Consider the following 18,298-nt stretch of genomic DNA (forward strand, 5'->3'; position numbering starts at 1 on the left):
CCCTAGAGTTGAGACTCTAGAAAGAGTTCAGAGAAGAGCAACCAGGATGATTGGGGGACTGGAGGCTAAAACACACGATGAACGGTTGCAGGAACTGGGCCTGGCTAGTCTAGTGAAGAGAAGGACCAAGGGAGACATGATAGCAGTCTTCCACTACTTGAGGGGCTGCCACGGAGAGTGGGGGGGGGCAAGCTATTTTCCAAAGCACCCGAAGGCCAGACAAGGAATAATGGATGGAAACTGACCAAGGAGAGATTCAACCTGGAAATTAGGAGAAATTTTCTGAAAGTAAGAACAATCAACCCATGGAACAGAAGTTGCCTTCGGAAGTTGTGGGAGCTTTATCACTAGAAGCTTTCAAGAAGAGACTGGACTGCCACCTGTCAGAAATGGTGTAGGGTCTCCTGATTGGGTGGTGGGTTGTACTAGATGACCTCCAAGGTCCCTTCCAACTCTGTTATTCTGTTATAGCTGCAAGTACAGGTAGTCCTCAACAATGACCATTTGGAGTTAAGACAGCATTGAAAAAAGCTAACTAACGACTTGTCGTCAGACTTACGATGCTTACATCATCCCCACAATCCTCTGATCAAAATTCGGGAGATTGGCATCTGCCATGTACAGGTAGTCCTTGACTTATGACCACAATGGACCCCAACATGCATGTCGTTAAACGAGACATTTGTTAAGTAAACTTTGTCCCAGTTTATGGCTTTCCTTGTCACCCGTGCTAAACATTCATCCATAAGAACTGTGCATTCATAAGGTTTCCTGAGCTTCCCTCTCACACTTTCAATTTACTGGAATGCACAAATGTCCCCTTTAAAAAAAAACCTTGCAGTGACAGCAGATTGACAGTGCCCTACTGCAAACCTGGAAGGGAAAACAAGAGTTTGAGGAAAGGGAGATGGGGCGGGATGGGAAATAACTCTAGATCAGTGTTGGAGAACCTTTTCAGCACTGAGTGCTGCAACGGGGGCGCGCGCGCACATGCGCGTGCCAGAAACCAGAAAAGCAGCCGCCCGGTGCACATGCGCACAGCAGGAAGATGATTTTCCAGTTTCTGGCACTTGCAAGCGCACCGACCACCTGGTCTTCCCGTTTCTGGCATGCATTGACATGCGAAGACCAGGTGGCCAGTGCGCAGCTGCAAGCCGGAAACTGGAAGATTATCTTCCCGGCGTGTGCGTGCGTTCCGGGCGGCTGCTCTTAGGGTTTCCGGCACTTCTGCGCACGTGAAGACCAGCTGGCCGGCGCACCGGAACTGGGAAGGGCAATGGCTCACTTGCCCGGGGAGACGTCTCTCCGTGCCATTAAAGCACGCCTGCCATAGCTTCGCCATCACGGCTCTAGATAATTGCAGGAGGGAGACGTCTAAAGAACGTGGGGGAACCATTATCAAATGGAGATTTCAGTGGAAAGAACTTACAGGAAAAGGTGATGCGAGGTAGGTGTCGAGGCAGACGAAATACTTAGATTAAATGCGAGTGATTTATCATGGAGTGTGCGGAAATGGGTAAGTTTACGAAGGAGATACAAGAAAAAGAGGAAACAGAATACTACCTAGTCTGGGAGAGATGGTATAAATGGTTGGAGGAAAAGGGAAAAAAGAACAAGGGAAGACTACATAAAGTTTAAATTAGGAGGAGAAATATAAGAACAAATGGGAAGAAACAAAAATTGTGGAAAGGAAATTGGGTACACATTTATGTCTAATGTAAATAAAACAATTAGAATAATATAATACATTATAGTGGTATATATATGATATATTAGAAATATGTATAAAAGATATACTAAGATAAGAGAGAAAATGTATAAGTATAAAGTTGATTACCGACGCAAAACTGTTGAAAAGAAGAAAGTGTAAATATTTCTTTTTGATGTTTTAAAAAACTGTTTAATAAAAATATTTATAAAAAAAAAGATGCGAGTGATGTAAGGAGATATAAGATCCCAAGGGAAGAACATGGGAAATTGGTCAAAAAATCAGTAAGAGTTGAAATACTAAAAAGAGCAAGAGATGACGGATAGATATAGAATGCTTCTTAATAGAGGATTTGCTCGATTGAGAGTTAGAAAACAGAGGTCGAAATTAAGAGATGGGGAAAATATTACGATATAAACTGCTATATAAAATATTATAATGACCACGTAGACATAAATGTTAGAAGTTGAAAGATTATGACTACATATACCTGAACTGTATTACTATTGTTATTTGTATTATGTATAAAGTAAATTGACCCAGACACTACACTGTTCACTAAACACTTATGTATGTTAAAGAAAAAAACTATAAATAAAATTATATATATATATACATACATACATATTGGCTACGTAGGGAAAACCTGGCTAGAAGAAAAACACACATAAACCCTACGAAGAAGTAAGAAAATTGATACATACATACATACATACATACATACATACATACATACATATATATATATATATATATATATAGGAAAAGATGATGCATGAATACGAGATTTGTGGTAAAGGAAACACACTGGAGGTGGTGTGTGAGGGAGGGAGGGAGGGAGGGGAGAAACCGAGGCTCGAAAAAGCAGAGTGAAAGGAGGTGGGGACTGCTGCATGGCCAGCGAGAGCCAAATCTGATAGCATCTTGTCACCAAAATGGATTGGGAATATTTAGGACAACAGCAACTGGGATTTCAAAATGAATCCCTTCTCATGGAAATGAGGTTTGGGGATTCAGCTAGGAAGTGCAGCTTCCTCACTTCCCATGCTGGTCGTCATCCTGCCAAAACAAAACTGTACACATTTAGTCCAGAAATGATAAAAGGAACAGAGGACGTTGGGTTGAAATTGGATTGATCCGGTTGTGTAACACCTCTGCAAAAGGAGGAAACGCTCAGTGACGGAGGGATGTTTATGTCTCAGCAATAGAATTCAGCGTCCTTTCCCTCGAGCAAGTTAGGTCTGAGAGAACACAGAACACGCTTTAGGATTGTGAGGCTTGGAAGGGACCTTGGAGGTCTTCTAGTCCAACCCCCGGCTTGTATAACAGGCAGATCAAATGGAGAAATACCAAAAGTTGTGCAGAAGCTGCACTTTTCTGGTCTTTCTGAAACAACAATATTTCTGTAAGCTTTTGAAACAATCTGGCTGACGTGGTATGACCCAGTAGAATTAAATAGTGGTATCGTGCACACATCATTCTAGATCAGGGGTCAGCAACCTGCGGCTCTGGAGCCGCATGTGGCTCTTTCACCCCTCTGCTGCGGCTCCCTGTCACTCAAAATATGCGTTGCAACCGCCAATGTGCGACACCCGCCAGCACGTGATTCATTGAGCTTTTCAACCTCTGGTAGGCCAACCATGGATAAATCCAAGAAAAGAAAAGTTTCAGAAGAAAACAGAACGTTGAATTCAACTACATAGGCTAGTTTTGTGGCCGCTCAAGAAATAGTCAGGCACGGGAAGGGTTTTGTGGCTCCCGGTGTTTTCTTTTCTGTGGGAAACGGGTCCAAATGGCTCTTTGAGTGTTTAAGGTTGCCGACCCCTGTTCTAGATCAAAAAGGTGAACCTAAAGTCTCCTTGGCCTTTCGGGACACAAAGAGGTTTCTTTCTTGACTCCCCCCCCATTTTTTTTTCCTGGGAGTATATTCAATTTTCCAGTCAGGCCAACAGCCCCAGATTTCTTAGTAATGCTCATCCAAGCACCAACCAATTTTAGGCATACTTAGCCTTAATCTCAGAGAAGACAGGCTAATGACAGCGAGAACAATTAATCAGAGGAAGAACTTGCCTCCAGAAGTTGTGAATGGTCCATCAATGGAGGTTTTCAAAAAGAGGATGGACATCTATTTGGGCAGGATGGTATAAGGCTCTTGCTTTGGGGGGGGGGGTTGTTAGACTAATAGAGAGATTAACAGATTAACAGAGTTGGAAGGGACCTTGTAGGTCATCTAGTCCAACCCCCCGCCCAAGCAGGAGACCCTACACCATTTCTGACAGATGGCAGTCTAATCTCTTCTTGAAAGCCTCCAGGGATGAAGCTCCCACAACTTCTGAAGGCAACTTTTGTTCCATCAGTTGATTGTTCTGTCAGGAAATTCCTCCTTATATCCAGGTTGAATCTCTCCTTGATCAGTTTCCATCCATTGTTTCTTGTCTGGCCTCCAGGTGCCTTGGAAAATAGCTTGACCCCCTCCTCTCTGTGGCAGCCCCTCAAATATTGGAAGGATGCTATCATGTCTCCCCTGGTCCTTCTCTTCACTAGACTAGCCAGGCCCAGTTTCTGCAATCTTCCAATCTTCCCTTTTGCTATTCTGCTATCCTGCTATGATACAAAATCTGCCCAGCTGGTGCCCAGTGAATTTGTAGAATCAAATGCTGGACTGTTACAGCTTGGGCAGAAAAGATATGACTTGGCCTTTCAACTCTCTGAAGCTCCAATCCATTCTTATCTCTAGTTTGATAAGAAGGACTTTCCGGACTTTTCATATCATTGCCTTAATGATCCCTAGGTTTGCACAAGAGATTTTACGATCTATTAACAGAACTGCGAAAGTCCTGTTATTTTGTTAGCAGGTTGTTAATTATTGTTGGGTGGGAAAATCATCTTAGGTGGGAGGGTTAGGAAAATAAAACTGCCTTGAAATGGATAAGCCTTTAACGTTAACACCCAATTATTAAAACAAAGGGCTCTTAAACATTTGTCCTCTCAAATTCCTCTTTTTTTCCCGCTCCTCTGGGATTAAAAAATAGGTAGACTTCTCATTTTGCCTGCTTTTAATTTTTGGAGGTGTGGTGTTTGGTTGGCTTTTAGGACAACTTATGCACTGGGTCAGAGGTGGGTTTCAGCAGGTTCTGGCCAGTTCTGGAGAACCGGTAGCAGAAATTTTGAGTAGTTCGAAGAACCGGTAGCAAAAATTCTGACTGGTGCCGCCCCCATCTATTCTTTGCCTCCCTAGTCCCAGTTGATCGGGAGGAAATGGGGATTTTGCCGTAACCTTCCCCTGGAGTGGGGAGGGAATGGAGATTTTGCAGTATCCTTCCCCTGGAGTGGGGAGGGAATGGAGATTTTACAATATCCTTCCCCTGGAATGTGGTGGGAATGGAGATTTTACAGTATCCTTCCCCTACCACGCCCACCAAGCCATGCCACAGAACCGGTAGTAACAAAATTTTGAAACCCACCACTGCACTGGGTGCATAAACAAATAATTATGTCTGTTTTGGGAGAAGCAAGTAGATTCTATTAGTTAATCAGAACAATGAAATTCTCCATGAAGCTGAAATATTAGCACCGCTTTATGAAGCCTTAATGGGACCACATTTAGAATACTGCATCCAGTTTTAGTGACCATGTTATAAAAAAAAACTCTAGAAAGAGCGCAGAGAAGAGCAACAAAGATGATTAGGGGACTGGAGGCTAAAACATATGAATTACAGATTCGTTATAGAAATTGGGTATGTCTAGTCTAGTGAAAAGAAGGACTAGGGGAGGGGACACATGATAGCAGTGTTCCAGTATTTGAGGGGCTGCCACAAAGAAGAGGGATCAATGTAATTTTTTCAAAGCACCAGAAGGCAGGACAAGAAACAATGGATGGAAACTAATCAAGGAGAGAAGCAACCTAGAAATAAGAAGAAATTTCCTAACAGTGAGAACAATGAGCCAGTGGAACAGCATGCCTTCAGAAGTTGTGGGTGCTCCATCACCGGAGGCTTTTAAGAAGAGACTGGACAGCCACTTGTCTGGAATAGGGTCTCCTGCTTGAGCAGGGGGTTGGACTAGATGACCTTGTATTTGTATTTTGTATTTTATTGAATTTGTATACCGCCCTACTCCCGAAGGACTCAGGGCGGTGAACAGCCATAGAATAAAACATATAAATACAAAATTTAAAATAGAATAAAACGAATTAAATAATTTGGCTGAACAAATTTAAAACCCCAATAATTTAAAACCAAATTTAAAATTTCCATTTAAAAAAGGGAAAGACTTAGGTCAGGCCAGCTTGATGAAATAGGAAAGTCTTGAGCATGCGACTGAAGGTGCGTAGATCCGGGATCCTCCGTATCTCCGGGGGGGAGCTCGTTCCAGCTAGTAGGTGCCCCCACAGAGAAGGCTCTCCCCCTGGGGGCCACCAGTCGACATTGTTTGGCCGACGGCACCTGGAGGAGCCACTCTCTATTAGAGCATACCAGCCGGTGGGAGGCTATTGGTGGTAGCAGGCGGTCCCGTAAATAACCAGGTCCTAAGCCATGGAGCGCTCTAAAGGTGGTAACCAAAACCTTGAAGCGCATCCGGAAGACCACCGGGAGCCAGTGCAGCTCGCACAGGAGAGGCGTTACATGGGAGCGCCACGTCACTCCCGTCACCACCCGCGTGGCACTCTGCGCCAGTTGGAGCCTTCGAGTGCTCCTCAAGGGGAGCCCCATGTAGAGAGTGTTACAATAGTCCAGACGGGAGGTGACGAGGGCATGAGTTGAAGTCCCCAAGTCTTAAAGCTGCCAAGTTTGGGGACCCTTGGTATATGGTATCTTGCTCTAGCATGAGGGTTGGACTAGATGACCTCCAAGTTCCTTCCAGCCCTATGATTCTAGGCTCTGTGTTTTTTTAAAATAAAATAAAATCAGAGAAATAGGAGAGCAGGGGAATGGGAATCTCCCAAGGGGAATTGGTGAGCCAGAATAGCTCAGGTCCATCAAAAGGGTGACATGGATGGTACTAATCTACAAAACAACCCTACAAGGCAGAGCAAGAGGAAATGAGGACAATCCACATAGAGGTTCTGTAGAGAATTTTTGAGGGATGTTTTTCCCAAATGGACGGTGGGGGTGGGGGGTGTTGAAGTAGGCAGAGGGGATGGCGGAGACCAGGAGGGGCGTTTGGAAGGGATGGAGCAAGAATGCCTCCCCTCCCTAGAAGAACGGGTGGGGGTGGGTGGGGGGGTGGCGAGGGTGCTTGGGGACGAAGAGGCGAGGCGAGGGCCTCTGTGTGGCTTCAATCTCCCACCTCCCCAAAAGGTGGGAGGGGAGGAAAACCACCTATCCGGAATGGATGGAGGAGAGGGATGGAAGGGGGCTTCCCAGAAAGCCAATGGGGGGGGGGAAGGGGAAGCAACACTGGAGGGGAGGGATGCAAGGGGGCTTCCCAGAAAGCCAATGGGGGGTGGGAGAAGGGGAGGGGGAGGGGGAAGCAACTATGGAGGGGAGGGATGGATGGAAGGGGGCTTCCCACAAAGCCACTGCAGGAAGAAAGAGGAGGGGAAAGCAGCTCCCAGCTTCGCGTTCATTGATGGGTGGTCCAAGGAAAGGAGGACGGAGGGGCAGCCAGATGGCGGGGAGCGTGCAATACTTTTCCCCCTTCCCACTCACCGCCACTCCAGGCAACCGGCGTCCTCGGCTTGCGACCGCTTTCGCCCCGACGTCTCCCGGCGCCGCCACAGCTCCCCTTGCTGCAACTGGCGCGGCCGAAAGAGCGAAGCCAGCAGCTGGCTCGGCTCGCCGAACGCGCCGCAGCCAATCCGAGGGCAGAGCTCGCCGCCTTTGCTACGGCCTGGCCAATGGCAGGGGCCGGTCAGGACACACCCCTGGTCGAAGGGAGGGGCGGCGGCGGGGCTGTAAGGGGTGGGGTGTTCGAAGAAGACTGACGTCTTCTGCTTTCTCCGCCAGTGTGGGACTTCAGTTCCCATGGTTCCCAACCGGGCAGCCGGAGGTCCGGCTGAGGTTGGGGGGTTGCTGCTCTTGGAATTCCTTTCTGCTGCTGATCAGGGAGAATAGAGCCGCAGGGGCAGATTAGGGACCCCCCTCCTTCCTGGAGCAATGTACTCCTGACATGCTCAGAGGTACCTTAGCCTTGCTCCTGGAGGCGAGGTGATAAGGGTTGGTGAGAGGAGTTGCCCTTAAAATCCCGATCTCAAAATAATTTCGTTGCCACCAACAGGCATCCAAGACCATTTGGCATTTTCCAATAACCTGAAACATCCCTCCCCCACACCCAACTGATGGGTGTGTGAATTTAATTGCATCCCTTATTTATTCTTCAAGGATGCTTCCAACAGATAGGATGTCACATCTGGATTTTGGAAGTACAATGGAGCTGTGAAAGGACACAAGAGTGCCTTTCTGTTCAGTAAATATGGCGTTACAGCAAGCCACAAATAATCAGAATTTGCAGATGTTTTTTCTGCATTCACGCCTGTTCACAGCCACCCAGCATTCAAGGGTCGAGATTCCCCTTGCTTTGTTTTGACTTGGGAAACAAAGCAGCTCTTACGAAGGTCTCTTTAAAAAACCACCAATTATTGAAGCGGGCAAGAGGTGATGGATGGATGACTTCTCTTTTTTGTTCTTGTTCTAAGCTGCTTTTCCTTTTCTCTCTCTCTTTCTCTTTTCCTTTTTTTTTTTTTTAGGTAGGTGGCATGATTAGAAGTTAGATAGGATAGAAAGAAAAAGTCTTTTAATAAAGGGTGACATGATTAAAAGCTAGAATAAGTGATGGAAATAAGAGAAGGGGGAATATTAGTGTATACATTTTTATATCATTTAGTTAGTTAGTTAGTTATTTAGTTTATTATATTTATATACCGCCCTTCTCCTGAGGGACTCAGGGTGGTGAACAGCCATGGTAAAAACAATATAAACACGAAAATAACAAGAAAAAACGCAGGATAATTGAACAATGATATACTGCAACCTAATATAAATGTGTATTATTACCCTGTTTCCCCTAAAATAAGACCTCCCCTGATAATAAGCCCAATCGGGCTTTTGGGCGCATGTACTAAAATAAGCCCACCCTGAAAATAAGCCCTCCCCAAAAATATTTAAACGCATCCGCAGCCAGTCCCTGCCATGTCCTCTGGTTTGCTCCACGCGCCCCAAAATAATAAGACCTCCCGAAAATAAAGCCAAGCGTTTATTTCGGGGTTCAAAAAAATATAAAACAGGGTCTTATTTTGGGGGAAACATGGTATTAGAAATACATAAGTTGATTGAATGTAATAATTATGATTAACCTGATTAGTTTTACTTGTATTAATTAGAATGTATGACAGCCAGTTGCCACACTGTTCACGCATTGATTTGATATTTTTATTTTTTTTTAAATCCTTTTTTTTTTTTTAAATCACTACTTACCATCTAAGAGCTTGTCATTTCCTGAACTCCCCAAAGATTTCCTCTGCTTTGTCAGATGATTAAGAAGGTGTAACTTCAAGCCTTCACCGTTTAGGGTTGAGGGTGAGGCTCACCTTCATTGTTACATTTATATGCCACCTGTATTTTAGTGTACGTATTGTTCCCACCTCTTATTTTTTCCAGCAGTGGCCCATACTGATTACTGATTGAAGTTCCTGTCTTAACTGTGGACTTAAGTCAAGGACTACCTGTTCTTTCTTATTTTGTTATCTTGAAATTATTAGATTTTTATCTTGTCTTTTATTTAACACACACACACAAACACACACACACATCAACTCAAAGTGACACTCGTAAGAGAAAGAGTCTGGCCCAAAGCCACCCATGGGACTTTCATTCTCCAAAGCAATAGCACTTAGACTTATATACCACTCCACAGTGATTTGCAACCTTCTCTAAGCGGTTTACAGAGTCAGCCTCTTGCCCCCAACAATCTGGTTTCTCATTTTACCCACCTTGGAAGGATGGGAGGCTGAGTCAACCTTGAGCTGGTCAGGATCGAACTCCTGGCAGTGGGCGGAATTAGCCTGCAATACTGCATTCTAACCACTGGGAGGGAAGGAAGGAAGGAAGGAAGGAAGGAAGGAAGGAAGGAAGGAAGGAAGGAAGGAAGGAAGGAAGGAAGGAAGGAAGGAAGGAAGGAAGGAAGGAAGGGCATTAGCAGTAGTACTTAGACTTACATATTGCTCCACAGTGATTTACAGCCTTCTTTAAGCCAGGGGTGGGCAACTATGGCCCTTTTATGATTTGTGGACTTCAACTCCCAGAATTCCTGAGCCAGCCATGTTAGCTCAGGAATTCTGGGAATTGAAGTCCACAAGTCATAAAAGGGCCATAGTTGCCCACCTCTGCTCTAAGCGGTTTACAGAATCAGCCTCTTGCCCCCAACAATATGGCTCCTCATTTTACCCACCTGGGAAGGCTGGAAGGCTGAGTCAACCTTGAGCCGGTCAGGATCGAACTCCTGGCAGTGAGCAGTGAATTAGCCTGTAATACTGCATTTGTAACCACTTCACCACCAAGGAAGGAAGACTAGAACTCAGGATCACCTGGTTTATAGTTCATTGCTTTAATCCCACCCATCAAACTGAGTCTCGGGCAGCAACAAAAATCAATATTTCCCCCCAATATCAAGATTTTAATATTGGGAAGAAACCTCCAAATCCACCTATTTAACCTGGCTCAACTCCAGGGCTTTACTCACCCTAGTCACAACTCCCACTGAACTGATTATCTTCACCCTAAGTGTGATGCTCAGTTCACCAACAAGCTTAATTTAAGGATAAACTCAACCAATGGGATTGCCTTTCAGAAAAACACTGTGGGATTATTTTTAGCATTCAAAGCCATTCGTGAGCCAAGAGGCTGTCGAAACATCCCACAGTTGCAAGACGGGAAGTAGAATAGAGGTTCCATATCTGGTCATTTTCACTAAGACCGTTTGACGTAACAGATTCCTGCGTGATTGGTAGCTGCCTCAAAGGAAGGGAGCCCGGGATAGCCGATCTACCTGCAAGGAGCCACACAATCCTCTCTATTTCATTGCCCTTCAAATACAGGCAGTCCTCGACTTATGACCACAATCGAATCAGAATTTCTGTTTTGTTTTGAATAAGAAATTGAAATGAGAATAAAGATAATTAGAAAATCGGGGCTGCTCGAATACCACTTTAGGTTGAACTGAAAAGGAAAACAACAGGAGAGGGGAAGGAGTAGAGAGAGAGAGGAAGGGAGAAGGGCGGAGAGGAGAGGAGAAAGAAGAAAGGGAAAAGGAGAGGAAGAAAAGGGAGGGGAAAGAGGAGCAGAGGAGAAGGCTGGAAGGAGGGAAAAAGAGGGGAGTGGTGGAAGAGAAAGGGAAGTAGGAAAGAGAAGGAGAGAAAGAACGAAGGAAGTAGGAGGAGAAAGAGGAAGGAAGAGAAGGGGAGGAGAAGAAGAAAGGTTGGAGCAAAGGTAAAGGGTAAAAGAGCAGCCCCGAAAAAGTAAAAATGAAAAATGAAAGTTAAAAGAAAAGATGAATGAAAAATGATGGAAATGACTGTACATGTAAATGGGTTTATGAGAAATAAAAATAAAAAACTTTTTTTAAAAAAAGAATGTAAATCATGGGATCATGGAGCTGTTGCAACGGTCTTACTTGTTAAAAATGGTCCCAAGACACTTTTTTCAGTGCCGTTGTAACTTTGAATGGCGACTACCTGAATCGTTGTCAGTTGAGGACTCCCCGTAGTGTGATTAAAGTCTTCGGCTTTATCTCCTGTGGGCAGCAAACTAATTCTGATGTCCCTCGCTTGCTTTCTCTTAGGTGCTGAGTGTGGAGACAGAGGCCGGAGTGTCTTTATTTAAGCAGAACAATTTCTAGATAAAAGTTAGCAGGAGAGGACTTGGCCTGCTAACAAGGGAAGGTCATTGTGACCAGAGAGTTACAGGACTGATCAACCGGAATTTCTACAAACCAACGTTTGCAATTTAACAGGCTTAACAGATTAACAGAGTTGGAAGGGACCTTGTAGGTCATCTAGTCCAACCCCCGGTCCAAACAGGAGACCCTACCCACCATTTCTGACAGATGGTAGAAATGTGGATGTCAGAGCATTCACAAATTCTTCAGACAGGCTGTTCCACTGATGAATTACTAGATAAAAGTTAGCAGGAGAGGACTTGGCCTGCTAACAAGGGAAGGTCATTGTGACCAGGGAGTTACAGGACTGATCAACCGGAATTTCTGCAGACCAACATTTGCAATTTAACAGGTTTAACAGATTAACAGAGTTGGAAGGGACCTTGTATTGTAGGTCATCTAGTCCAACCTCCCACCCAAGCAGGAGACCCTACACCATTTCTGACAGATGGCAGTCCAGTTTCTTCTTGAAAGTTCCAGGGATGAAGCTCTCACAACCTCCGAAGGCAACTTCTGTTCCATGGGTTGATTGTTCTCACTGTCAGAAAGTTCCTCCTTATTTCCAGGTTGAATCTCTCCTTGTTCAGTTTCCATCCATTATTCCTTGTCTGGCCTTCGGGCGCTTTGGAAAACAACTTGACCTTCCCCTTATTTCCAGGTTGAATCTCTCAATTAATCTCAATCAATGCTGATGATGATATCCCCAGGGGATGATTTGAGAAACTAACCCATTTATGTCAATGGCTATTCTCAATCATCCAGCTCATGGTTGTCCCAAAGGTTCCACACTCATTTGCATTATTCAGGTGATCCCAAGGGCAAAGATAAAGTGGCAAAGTGGCCTCAACAATTCTCACAGAGAGTGCTAATGACCAGATGCCTGCAAAGAATATAAATCCTTCCATCCTCCGCCATTCAATCAGAATTGAAGAAGCTTCTTGGATGAGAAGTGAAACGTCTTCAAGCAAAACAAAATCCAGTTGCCTTTGGGGGGGAAGCATCTTTGGGACAATTGAATGTGAAAGTTGCTGAGATTTCTTTCTTTTTTCCCCCCAGACTTGCTTCAAGGAAGGCCTTCAAAATTCTCCTCTATGAATCCCGTCTTCGAACTTCTCTCAATATTATTTAAGCCTACAAATATTCACCAAAGGTGCTTTGGCATCCCTGTGAATAGCTGGCATCTCATCATTTGACCCGTGCTAATGTTTAACAATTGTCATTCAACTGGTGACCATAAGAGATTGTCTATTAGCCTGCCAAAGCAAACGTGAACATTTGGAGATTAAATTTTGTATATAAATCTCAAAGAGAGGGAGAGGGGAGGAAATAAGGAAATTTTTTTGCAATAACTGAAAGCAGGCTGTTGCTTTCGAGTGCCGAATGGATTTGATTTCTCAAATTCTGGAGTTGGAAAACATGGTAATGCGATTCTGGAATTGCTTGGCCTCCCCCTTTGGTCCCATTTTAATATTGAATAAGAGTTTGCTTTTGCTCTTTTTGACTGAGCAATTTTCCTGTCTCTTCATTCCCTTCTCCTCCCTCTTATTATCTTTATTGTTCTAAAGTCATCCTTCCAATCTCTCTGCTGAGTCATGAAAGCTCAAGGGAGTTGGCATTTTAATTACAGTGCACCAAGGCAATGGAAGGCCAACAGACAGCGGAGCCAAGCTCTGGCAAAACGGGCCTTTTCTGCTGAGATTTTCATGGGTAAAGTTTGAGAGGTACACAGAGAAAACAGCGAGTAACCTCTGGCCAGGAGCTGGAGGAAAAGACGGAGCATTTCTGAAGGATTTGACAAGAGCACACTGATAAGAATTAGCAGCAGGGAGGAAAGTGCAGGAATTGATATATCTAAGTCTGATGAAAAGAAGGACTAGGGGTGACATGATAGCAGTGTTCCAATATTTGAGGGACTGCCACAAAGAAGGGGGGTCAACCTATTCCTCAAAGCACCTGAAGGCAGAACAAGAAGCAATGGATGGAAAATTTATGTTTACCGACAAAGAAATGGAGACTAGTATAGATCTCAGGGACGCAGTGGCTCAGTGGCTAAGACGCTGAGCTTGTCAATCGAAAGATCGGCAGTTCAGCAGTTCGAATCCCTAGTGCCGCATAACGGGATGAGCTCCCGTTACTTGTTCCAGCTTCTGCCAACATAGCAGTTCGAAAGCACGTAAAAATTGCAAGTAGAAAAATAGGGAGCACCTTTGGTGGGAAGGTAACAGCGTTCTGTGTGGCTTTGGCATTGAGTCATGCTGGCCACATGATCACGGAGACGTCTTCGGACAGTCCTTGCTGGTTCTTCGGCTTTGAAACAGAGATGAGCACCGCCCCCTAGAGTCAGGAACGACTAGCACATATGTGCGAGGGGAACGTTTACCTTTACTTAGTATAGATCTATTTCAAGCTATTTAGCTCTCATCAGCTAGCCAAACCCTTCTGGGATTTGAACCCAGGCTACTGGTATGCTATTGTATTAACCTCTAAAGGGATGCGGTGGCTCAGTGGCTAAGACGCTGAGCTTGTCGAGCGAAAGGTTGGCAGTTCAGCGGTTCAAATCCCTAGTGCTGTGTGACGGAGTGAGCTCCCATTACTTGTCTCAGCTTCTGCCAACCTAGCAGTTCGAAAGCAGGTAAAAAATGCAAGTAGAAAAATAGGGACCACCTTTGGTGGGAAGGGAACAGTGTTCCATTAACTTTTGGCGTTGAGTCATGCTGGCCACATGACCATGGAGACGTCTTCGGACAGCGCTGGCTCTTCGTCTTAGAAACGGAGATGAGCACTGCCCCCTAGAGTCGGGAACGACTAGCACATATGTGTGAGGGGAACCTTTACCGTTACCTTTTATTAAACTCTATGCGATCCTGTTTAGGCACGTTTTTGAAGCGAGTGTGCGCATGCGGGGCAAACCGGTACTAACATAATCTGAAGCCCACCGCTGTTCTAAGCCACAGGCTCTCCTCACTTTGTCAGCTATACCAGGGGAGAGATTAAGTGTTTTTTTTAAATCAGGCTCCTGGATTGGGGCTGAAAGGCGAAAGCGGAAGCTGAACGCTCTGTCCCATTTGGGTAGACCCAGTTGCCCTGATAAAAAAAACACTCAATGTATGGAAACTAATCAAGGAGAGAAGCAACCTAGAATTAAGGACAAATTTCCTGATAGTGAGAACAATCAAGTGGAATGGATTGTCTTCAGAAGTCGTGGGTGCTCCAACACTGGAGGCTTTAAGGAGACTGGACTGCCACTTGTCTGGAACGATGTAGGGTTCCTTGCTCGAGCAGGGGGTTGGATTAGAAGACCTCCAAAGTCCCTTCTAACTCTTGTTATCCCATTATTAACCGCCTCCTTATCATAGACCCGTGAAGAATGAAATCCGCATCTGCCTATGGCAATGAGTGCAATGAGATTTTTTTTGCAAGGAAGGCAAAAGATTTCCAATCCAAATGACAATCTCTTTTTAAACTCCCTGGCCTGGTCTTTGGACTTTTGCAAGCCCTCTTCCCTCCCATGTTCTTTCTCCCTTAGTACAGGGAGTTATTGACTTACAACCAGTGGTGAAATGTAAAATTTGTTACTACTGGTTCTGTGGGCGTGGCTTGGTGATGGGGGTAATGTGACTGGGTGGGTGTGGCCAACTTTTTTTTTTTTAACTTTTAAAACCATTTTTTCTACAACCTCTTTGGCCCAAAAAAAAAAATGCTTTTAAAAGCCTCTGATGATCAGGCAACTCAGCTGGGATTGTCAGAGGCTTTTAAAAGTATTTTTTCTACAACCTATTCGGCCGAAGAGCTTGCAGAAAAAAATGCTTTTAAAAGCCTCTGATGATCCCAGCTGAGCCGCGCGCTTTTAAAAGCATTTTTTCGGCCGAAGAGGTTGTAGAAAATATGCTTTTAAAAATAATTTTAAAAAAGCCTCTGATGATCGCGCGGCTCAGCTGGGCATGGGGGGGGGGCAGGGATTTTTGCTACCGGTTCTCCAAACCACCTGCCACCATCGCTACTGTATCAGGCAATCCGTTCCGAATCGGGAACATTTCACCCCTGCTTATAACCATTAGTTTAGTGGCTGCTTGAAGTTACAACGGCACTGATAAAATGAACTTATGACTTTTCATACTTATGACTGCAGCATCCCCACGGTCACGTGTTCAAAATCTGTGTGCAAGGAAACTGACCTGTATTTATGTTGGTTGCAGTGTCCTGGACCCATGTAATCACCATTTCAGAGGTGGTATTCAGCCGGTTCATACCGATTCAGGCGAATTGGTAGCGGTGACTGCAGCATAATGTCGTCCTATTTAGCCACGCTTTCAAGGCCAGGCGCATGTATGGAAGCCATGCCCGCGAGCAAAGCGCATGCACGGAAGGCCGGGCTCATGCGCAGAAGATGCACACAAGTGTGAAGTGAGCGTACGCGCATGGCAGGGGTGGGTTCTATTCACCTTTACTACCGGTTCACAACGGGGCCGATGACATCCGGGTCAGTGGGCGGAGCCTCCCTCTGGTTTTACTACCAGTTCTATAGAACCGGTCCGAACCGGGGGCCAACCCACCACTGGCGCACGGGGCAAACCGGTGGTAAGCATGTGAAACCCACCGCTGCACCATTTGTGACCTTCCCAGCTGGCATCTGACTAGCCAAGTCAATGGGAGAAGCCAGATTAGCTGAATGACTGTGTGATTCACTTAACAACCATGCCCAAAAGTTCATAAATTGGGGCATGACTCATGAACCAACTCTCTAGCTTACAGGTAGTAACAGCAATATTGAGGTCAATGGTGGCAGTCAGTCAGAATTACTTGCATTTTCTTTTCTAAACTTGTCTTTAATTGCTCAGCAACTAACCCACCCCACTTCTGCTCCCCTCCCCCAAATCAGGACTTCAACAGCAGTTCAAAATGGGGGGGGGTGATGAGTCAAGATCACAAAGGGCCTCTTTGTTGCTAGAACTTGGACAGACTGGACTGCCATCTGTCAGAAATGGTGTAGGGTCTCCTGCTTGGACAGGGAGGAGGGGTTGGACTAGATGACCTACAAGGTCCCTCCCAACTCTGTTAATCTGTATTGGAACTACAAAATGATGAGAATTGGAGGGGACCTTAGAGGACATCCAGTCCAACCCCCTCACCATTGCTGGATCAAGGAAGAGAGAGGAGAGAAAAAAAGAGATGGCCTTTTATCTGGTGGGCAAGATTTTACAAGACTTTCCTAAACTCAACCAAGCCTCCTTTGTACTGCTGTATTGGCAATTTTGTTGAAATTGGATGTCGTGTTCCTTGTTCTCACAAAAATCAATACCTGATTACAAGTTGAATGATTACAAGTTCCAGGTCAATGGTGTAAGATTAGGAGCAAACAAATAAACTGAACTTTTACTGACGAAGGGAAAAATAAATGGAGAAATGTTAAGATACTGATAGGAAGGTAGGGGTGAATTGTGGAGTGCAGGGTTTATCCAGGTGGAAGCTACCTGGTTACTCAATAAAGCTCAGCCATCACCAGTTCATAGCGACACCTACTGGCAAGACCTGTTCATTTCTCCGAGCAGCATTTTGCAGCTTCTATACCAGTGATGGCTAACCTTTTCTGGACCGAGTGCCCAAAGTGCACATGCCCGATCCCCCAAAATGCAATGTGCACGCTCCCCACCCCTGCACATGCATGCATGGCCCACTGCATTCAACCCGCCCCCTGCATGCGCTCCACCCCCGTGCATGCAAGCACATCCTGCATGCCCCCACACCCCACACATGTGCATGCGGCCCCTGCACACGCCCCACCGCCTGCACAGGCGTGGCAGAGATGATGACCAGCTGGCCGGCAGGAGGCGTGCGCACATGCACGGCAGAGCTGAACTGTGGCAACGGCTTGTGTGCCCACAGAGAAGGCCATAGGTTCTATACTGTAGTGAAGAAATATTCTAAGTGTAGAGAAATAGGGCTGTTAAGGACGTTGTAGAAAATGTAACCCTCATGAAAATCCCTGGCAGTATTTACCCTACAGGTATACTCAGTTATGAAAAAGTTTAAGAGAGATGGTGACATACTGTAAGAGCATCTCATTGCCAACTTTTTCAAGCACCGGTAGAAATGCCAGAGCTTCTATGGATGTCTCAAAGGTGCTTTTTTTGTCTCTGTGTTTCCCCTCCCCCCACACCCTTTCTTCTATCCCAGGAGTCAGCAACCCACGGCTCTGGAGCTGCATGTGGCTCTTTCATCCCTCTGCTGCGGCTCCGTCGCTGGTCAGCTCCACAAGTGATAGGGCTTTCGGTTAGGACAGGTAGAGGAAAAAGGATGCCACGCTAGGAAGAGACTCTATGGTGGTGGGAACCGGACTTCCAGTTGGCTCCAGAATTGAAAGGGGGGCTTCCAATTAGGACCTTTGTGGCTCTTTGAGTATTTAAGGTTGCCGACTTGTTCTACACATTTGTTTCTATGGGTGTTGTGCCTTAACACTGGAATGGAGGCTTGGTAATGTGACAGCAGAGAGATTGTGATGAAGAGCCCAGCAAGAAATTGTGCTTATTCTAGGACTTGCCAGTAAGAACGTAGGGAAAAAAGGTCTGAGAATCTCATCTGAGAAACTTAGGAAATGAATCTAGGGAAGATCTGGTTCAATCTATGGGAAGACTGCCATAGTCCAAGGATCTGAATTCTCACAATGCTGAGAAGCCATTTCAGTATGGGAGAGAAACTCAAATCAATCATTTTCAAGGA

General features: G+C 45.4%; 1 protein-coding gene across 1 annotated transcript in view; it reads right to left on the minus strand.

Moving 5' to 3' along the window:
• Positions 1–7,568, minus strand: part of ABAT (4-aminobutyrate aminotransferase) — a 76,848-nt gene extending 69,280 nt beyond the window's left edge. The window contains exon 1 of the mRNA XM_060692998.2: positions 7,360–7,568. The gene's annotated coding sequence lies outside the window, so the exon portion shown is untranslated. The remainder of the gene's footprint in view (positions 1–7,359) is intronic.
• Between the last annotated feature and the right edge of the window lie 10,730 nt (positions 7,569–18,298).

This window comes from Pantherophis guttatus, chromosome 14, assembly GCF_059756535.1.
Source record: "Pantherophis guttatus breed Tessera chromosome 14, ASM5975653v1, whole genome shotgun sequence".
NCBI lineage: Eukaryota > Metazoa > Chordata > Lepidosauria > Squamata > Colubridae > Pantherophis > Pantherophis guttatus.